Genomic DNA, 7,492 nt, shown 5'->3' on the forward strand with positions numbered 1-7,492 from the left:
CCTGGCGGTCCCCACCCCAGGCCCACAGGGGGGACCCCGGGCAGGTGAGTGACCGCGCCCCGCCCCGGGGAAGGGCGAGCGCACGCTGAGGTCCCGTCTGGACTGGAGTCTGAGCCCTCTGGGCGGGGAGTGGGGACGCGGGAGAAAGAGATGCGAATGGGGGGTTGTAGTAGAGGCCCAAGGGGACGGGTACCTGACAGCAAACGAGGCTGCTGCGGCCGGGTGAGTCCAGGGCAGCCTCCCCCTGCCCCTCCCCGGGCTGCAGGGACAAGTACCGGGGCCTCTACTTGGCTGAAGGGAGCGGAGCGTTAAGAGCTCCGCAGTGGAGTCAAGGCTGCTAAGTTGGAATCTCCACTCTGCTCCGTACCAGCTGTCGGACCTTGGTCAGGAGGCTTAAACTCCGTGCCTCAGTTTCTCATTTCTAGATACACAGCCTTCCTCGTGGAGTAGTTGTTGGCTGGGAAGAGCAAAAGCATGTCCCCTGGCCAGTGTTTATTATGATCAGTGTGTGAGGAGGCTGTAGGGGAGGGACGAGGTTGCAGGTTTCTGGCGCTCCGGGCTTGGCCTGTTTGGAGAACTTAGGAAGTCGACCGGAGGTCACAGGCACCTGGGTCCTCAGAGGACCCCGTGGGCTGGGGATGATCTGAGGTGGTGCTAACAGCAAGACTGGTGTGTGCGGCAGGTCCGGCTCCAGGAGAGCCAGCAGGGCCAGCCCTCACCCCCACCTCCAGCCTCCAGTAGTAGACTCTCTGCTCTCCTGGCCTTTTATGAGTGGCCTCTCCCCGGGGCTGGCCTGTGCTCCCAGTCCCCGGGGATGGGAACAGCTTGTGCTGGCCTGAGGTTCCCAGGATCAGCCAGACCTCAGCTCCAGGCAAGATTGGGCAAGGGGTCAGCTCTGGACCCTGGCCTAAGCTGGGCCTGGGGGGCAGGGAGCTGTTCTCTGAACCCCCTCCTACCCTAGTCCAGGATACAGGACCTGTGTGTGCATGCGCGCATGTGAGCCAGGGTGTGGGCTCAGCTCTCCTGTCTCCTGCCATCTGTCCCCTGCTGCTGCCCCTCCCACTTTTGAGGTCTCCCCAAGTCTCCCCATCATACTTGCTGCTGCAGTTGGGGCTACCTTCTCTGCCACCTGGCAGCTGGCTTGGGGGCCAGGCTCACCTCTCTGTCTTCCTCTTTGCACTGGGAATGAAGCCGGTGGTTAGCATCAGTTTCTCCACTGCTCCCCCCCCCGCCATTCCCTATCAGACTTTCCCAGAAGAGGAAGCTCCAGGCAGCCCCATCCACCAATCGGAAACCTGGATAGAGATAGAGGTCACTGGGCTTCTGTCTGCCCCCCCGCCCCCCCACATCAACACGTGCTGCTGGGGAGGGGGCCGGGCCTGCACTGAGGTGCTCCCCAGCCGCTCCTTCCAGAAGCCTTGGAAGCCTTGAGAAAGAGGACTCCTGGGAGACTGAGGGGTTCCGGGGCCCATTCTAACGCGGAGGAGGGTGTTGGCTCCATTCTTGGCACATGAGCTTTGGGAAGAAGCCAGCAGGAGAAGGAAGAGGAGGCAGGGACAGAGAAAGAGATAGAGAGACATAAATATGGAAATAGAGAAAGAGCCTTAGAGACTCCCGGAAACAACAAGGCTCAGAGGGGGTGGGGGGTGGAGGGGAGGCCAACTTAGAAAAACAGAGCAGAGACCAAGAGGAAGAACAAGGAGGGGGAGACAGAGGAGAGACAGAGAGTCCGAAGACCAAAAAGAAGCCACAGGGAGAGAAGGGCCTCAAAGGGGCTGCACAGGCTGGTCCAAGCCCAGTGACTCCGCGTTCTCACCTGGAGCAAACTCCTAACCTCCCTGGAATATTTCTTCACCTACGAAATGGAAGGCATAATAGCGCCTGCGTTCTAGGCTTGCTGAGAGAATGAAAAGCAAGGATCTAGCCCACAGTATACATTTAACAAGGGATAGTGATTGGTATTGCCGCACCCACATGTGGCAAGGTAGAGGTTTCCAGAGAGGAACCGCATGTGGGAGGGCCTTAAGGCCTCCTGGGTCCCCTCTCCTGCCTCTGCCCCCTACCCCCGCCCCCCAAGTCGTGGCCTCTGGAGCCTCTTCCCTGTTTTGGAGGAGGTGTGGATGGACAGTGAGGGGACATTGCCCCTGGGCTGGGGGTGACACTTCCTCCTCCCCAGGTGACTCAGTGCTACACTGAGGAGCACTCATCCCATAGGAACTTGGAGGCCAGCCCTGAGGAATTCCTGCTAGAGGTCAAGGGGTCAGGTCTGGAGCTGCCTTTCACTTTGCAACAGAGGAAGTTCTTTCTGAAAGTCCACCTTCCATCGTCCTGCCAATGCTGTGTCCTGAGGGCCCTGAAAGGAGGGCCCAGCTCCGCTGTCTGGTGAGCCAGGGAGAAGCCACAGCCTCCCAACCCCTCTCCCTCGCTCCCATTCCCCACCGAGGAAGACCAAGTCTTACGGGAGAAGGAAGGATTTCGGGGCTAACCAGTGAGATGTGTGGTGATGGCTGGCCGGTGCCCGCACCCTGGGTGCATGCATGTAGGTGCTGGTGGTGCTGGGGATGCAGTGGAGAGGATGGTGGAGAAGGACCCTGACACCTCACAGCTCCTGTGGGGAAGACTTTCCGTAGCAAAAGCATAATGACTGTGCGCTGGGAGTGAACATCCAGGGGGCAGTCGTCGACGCACTGATGGAGCCTAGGAGAGGAATTAGATAGGAGGGGGGTCCCAGACTCACAAACCAGCAATCGCAAGGGGGGTCTCATCACCTGACGGGTCCATCAGACTTGAGGTGTTCCAGGGGCTGTGAACTTCTGGATGGGCCTGGGATAGGCCCGCCTGCCCCCAGAGGAGGGATACTGGTACCAAGCCTTTGGCTGGGGTCTCGGGAAGTATTGACCCATGTCCAGTTTGGAGCCGGCCTTAGGCAAGAATTGGGGGGGAAGAACAGCCAGGTCTCCTTTGGGCAGGGGGACTGGTGGGTGGGGGGCTGTGGTGATGAGGGCAGGCAGGAATGGGTGAGGAGGTCTGGAGTCACTGAAGGGGCTTCCTGGGGGAGGCCGGCCTGAAGGATGGGCAGGACCTGGGCATTTCAGGGGGCCTGGGCAGAGGCGGGGGTGTGGTGAGAGGCAGGTGGGGCAGCAGCTGTGCAGGGTGGTGGGAGCCCAGGGGCAGAGGCCCTGAGGCTGGACATCTGGTGGGGCTCCCCCCGTGGAGCCCTTTGCTGTGGTAGGGGCCGCCACAGGGGGCGTTAAGAGGGGCGCTGGCCAGAGCAGAGCGGCGCTCTCTGAGGGTATCTGGGGGTGGCGATGAGCACCCATTGGCGGTGGGCCAGAGGGGAGTTTTCCACTGGGAAGAGTGGCTCCCTGGCCTGTGTCGCCCCAGGGGTTACTCTCCACCCACTGCTTTGGTTTTCCAAGGGGATGTTGGTCCTGCAGTCGCCTCCGACAACCAGTCAGTCCTTGGGCAAGTCATCCTACCCGAGACCCACGTCTCACCGTGAAGTGGGGGTGACAGTCACTAGCACCTACGGGTGGTGGCGAGGGTGCGGACCGGCGCTGGCGCCAGCTTCCAGTAGGCGGGGAGGCGTTTGGTGAATCAGATCCCTGCAGTTTCCCTATTTCCTGATGAGTAAACAGGTCGGGCTGAGGACCCTCTAGCTTCTGTTTCCTGAGCCACAGAGAGCATAAGGCCAGCCCCTCACCCCTGCCCCCTTCCCGCCCCGCCTCTGGCACGAACATGAGCGTGCAGGCTTCCTGTCCCTCCATCCGGCAGACATGCCTGGTGTGCCGGCGGCCTGGCTTGGCTGGACATAGGAGGGGCTCTGAGCTTGCATGTGCAAGCGTGGGTATGTGTGCACTGAGTGGCGTGTAGAGCTGGGTCGGAGCGCATTCCTGTGTGGGAGGAAGGGGGAGTCTTCAGCCTGGGATCTCACTGAGTGGAGCGGCCTGAGGGTTCCTATCTCCATAGCAAAGATAAGTTAGGAAAGGGCACAGAGAAACAGACACAGAGACTGGGAGAGAGACAGGAAGACAGGAGATTCAAGGCAGGGCAGCCTGGGCCCCAAGCTAAGGCACATGGCTCCGTGGCTGGAGTTCAGCTTCCGCCTCACACTTGAAGGCAGATTCCCTAGCGCAGGGACCATACTGCACAACTGTACACGGCAGCCTTGGTGCAGGAGAGGAAGGAGAGACCGAGAAACTGATGGAGGCAGGAAACCCTCCCTGGGCCCTGGGACATGGGAGGGTTATTCTCCCACTTTACAGACAAGGAAGTGGAGGCTCACAGGGCTCAACTGCCGCCTGAGGTCACATCGCCTGTGACAGCTTATGAGTACTAGAACCTTTAAACTCCAAGATGGGGAGGGGGAGAGAGAGAGGGGACACACTGAGAGAGAGAGAGAGAGAGAGAGAGAGAGAGAGAGAGAGAGGAAGAAGGGGCCAGCAGAACCACGCAAGGAGTTGGAGGTGGTTTTCAGGCTGAGGGCTGGGGAAGCAGAATCTAGGCAACCTGCTTGTCAGCCGCCTTTGGCCTGAGGGAGTATCTGGTGGTCGGCCCATGGTTCTGGGGGTTAGGTCTGGGGATCAGGGCAGGCCCCCCCTCCCAGTTCCTCTCTCCCTGTCAGCATCTAGGGCCCTATTCCTATTCCTGATCACGCTGGGGGTTCTTCAGAAAAACACACAGCTTTTCCCGGAATTAACACTCGAAGGGGATGACAGTGCCAGGGGACGCGGTGGGTGCAGGGCTGAGACAGCTGATGCTAACGGAGCTCATTATATATGGGCTCTCAGCGCATTATCTGCACTAACTCAGACTTCAGTCTGCCCAGCAACCCTACCAAGGGAAGTACTCTTCTCCTCCTTATGTTATAGACGGGGTTCATACCCGGGCTTGAGCCGGATGGGAGGGGATGCAGAACTCAGAGGGCATCCTTTGCTGCACCACTTCCCAGAGGAGAGAAGCGGGGAGGGACGGTGCGGAAGGTCCTCTTGCTGGCCTACTCCATCAGCCCCGAGCTCGCCGTTTGCTCTCTATAGAAAGGGATCCTCTGTCTGCTAGGAACTCTCCCAGAGGCCTCGCCTCACCCCCTTCCTCCTAGCAGGGGCTGTGGCACAATGAGGGCAGCGGGCTCCCCACTGGAGAGAATCAGGCTGAGCTTGGAGAAGAGCAGGGCAGGATGAGCAGGGCTGGGCTCTGTGTGGGTTTGGGGGTAGAGAGGGCAGGGAAGCTGGGGCTGCTCAGACAGGACTGGGGCCTGGGGGCCTGGCCCGGAGCCCAGCTGCTTTGCATCTCGAGGTGGAGGAGAGACGTGTCAGCTCATTCTTGACTGTAAACACATCCCGTTCCCACGCCTCTGGCTTGTCCTTGCTGCAGCCCCGGTCCCCTTCGCCCGCCAGGCTTCCCGCTCTCCACCACGGAGGCTTTTAACAAAGAGATACAAAGCCCCTGGGATTCCTGCCTGGGCTCCGAAAAGACTGGAACCACAGCTCTGCTGCTACTGGCTGTGTGGCTTTGGGCAAGTGACTCGCCCTCCTTGTGCCTGTGGTTCCTTGTCTGTAGAGTGAGTAATAATACCTACCGCGATGGGCTGATATATAAGCTTTAAATAAGATGAGCCCCGTTAATCGCTCAGCACCCTGCCTTGCTCAACACTGTGGCCCACGTGTGGGCTCACATTATCATTCTTGTGAGGGAACGGGGTCTGGGTCCCTCAAACCAGAGACACAGTGGAGGAAGGGGATTACGCGGGGGGAGGGGCCTTCGGCATGGGAAGGAGCAGTGGGGGGTCCTGGGGGCACATCTCAGTGAATGAATTGAGGGCCCCTGGGGTGGGATGGGGTGCCAGTAGTTGTCTGATTTGACCCCCTTGAGGGGCTCATGTAATCACATGGGCCCAGTGCTGCTGGGACTGGAGGGGCCGGGAGAGAATGGACCAGGGCCTCAGGCGCCCTTGTCCCTCAGGAACAAAAAGGCTCCGAAGGGAATAAGCCTGGGAGGCCAGGCTGGGGCTCTGGGCTCCTGGTCAGGCCTGGGCACCCTCCTCAGGGGCTGAGGCAGGTTCGGCCAAACCCTTCTCCTCCCTTCCAGGCTCCCCATCCCATCTCCCCGCTCCCTGCTGACTACCCACTGGTCTCCCAGACCGCACTCTGGCTTCCAGCCCCACTACCAAGTAGCTGATACACTCCTGTCCTACCCTGAGGCCCTTTGGCAAACAGAGCCTCTGGCCATGCGAGCCCAGCTATGCTCACGCTCCCTGCCCACCTCCAGGCCTCTCAGAGCCCCTGGAGAACCCTCTCCTCTAGGGGTTGGTGGGAGGAGGGCATGGTGGGAGGGGCTGATGTGAATGGAAGAAGGACTTTCTGTGGGCCAGGAGCCCAATCTGCAAGGCCCCTCCTCCTGCCTCTATCCTTCCTGCTGCAGGTTTCCCCACCTCACTGGGGCCTCTAACTGGAGACAGATCCCAGCCAGGGGGAGCCTGGGGTCCTGGTGTGGCTGGAGATGAGGCTTACCCAGGGAAGGTCCTGGATCCAGACAGATGAGTTCCAGCCTGAGGACAGGGGCCCCATGCCAGGGCCACCGTGAGGGCTCAGCAAGAGTGGAATGTGGACAGGGTGATGTGTGGAGGGCTCAGGGGCACTGGAGGGAGAAGTGGGAGGTCAGCTGGGAGCAGACAGGGCGAGCCCTGGAGGTGGGCACTGGGCCGGGGAAGGTGGCTAGAGCAGGGCAGGGGCAGAGGGAGTAGCTTGGGGACGTTGGGGGAAGGAGCCAGCTCTGTTTGGGAGGGGGGTGGTGCACTGGGACAGGCTATGGGATCTGAAGGACCCTACTGGTCCCGGAGGACAGGTCGAGTCCCCTCACCCACTCAGAGTGAGCCACTGGAAAGAGGGATCCCCCACATCCCACATGGAGGGCAGTGGGAAGATGGAGCCACCCCACTCCCTGCTGCCCTCCCCCAAATGCACATTCTGTCTAGTCTCCACTTCCTGTTTCCAGGCTCCATATCCTGAGCACCAGGGTCCCCCAGGACACTCTCTGGCCTTGAGGCCGTGGTGCCCGACCACCCGACAAGACAACACATTGCTGGGCTCACCGGAGTTCCGGGTGCTGTAGGGGCCTGGTGAGTTACTTGTAGTGAGTTAGTGGGCCCTGAGGCCTGGGGGGAGGAAGCACAAAAGCCCAAGGGAAAATACCACATGATCTCACACATTCATGGATAGACAGTAGCCAGGGTGGGGGGTGGACTGCTGCTCTGCGGGACCAGAGGGCGAGGGTAAAGATTGTCAGTGGGCCCTAACCGGTTTGGCTCAGTGGATAGAGCGTCGGCCTGCGGACTGAAAGGTCCCAGGTTCGATTCCGGTCAAGGGCATGTACCTTGGTTGCGGGCACATCCCCAGTAGGAGGTGTGCAGGAGGCAGCTGATCGATGTTTCTCTCTCATCGATGTTTCTAACTCTCTATCTCTCTCCCTTCCTCTCTGTAAAAAATCAATAAAA

General features: G+C 60.1%; 1 protein-coding gene across 1 annotated transcript in view; it reads left to right on the top strand.

The window, feature by feature from the left end:
- Nucleotides 1-10: 10 nt before the first annotated feature.
- Nucleotides 11-7,492, top strand: part of PEAR1 (platelet endothelial aggregation receptor 1) — a 20,272-nt gene continuing 12,790 nt past the window's right edge. Inside the window, 2 exon segments of the mRNA XM_014540854.1 lie at nt 11-44; nt 6,994-7,117. The gene's annotated coding sequence lies outside the window, so the exon portion shown is untranslated.

The sequence above is a fragment of the Myotis brandtii genome, unplaced genomic scaffold (genome assembly GCF_000412655.1).
Source record: "Myotis brandtii unplaced genomic scaffold, ASM41265v1 scaffold250, whole genome shotgun sequence".
Classification (NCBI taxonomy): Eukaryota; Metazoa; Chordata; class Mammalia; order Chiroptera; family Vespertilionidae; genus Myotis; species Myotis brandtii.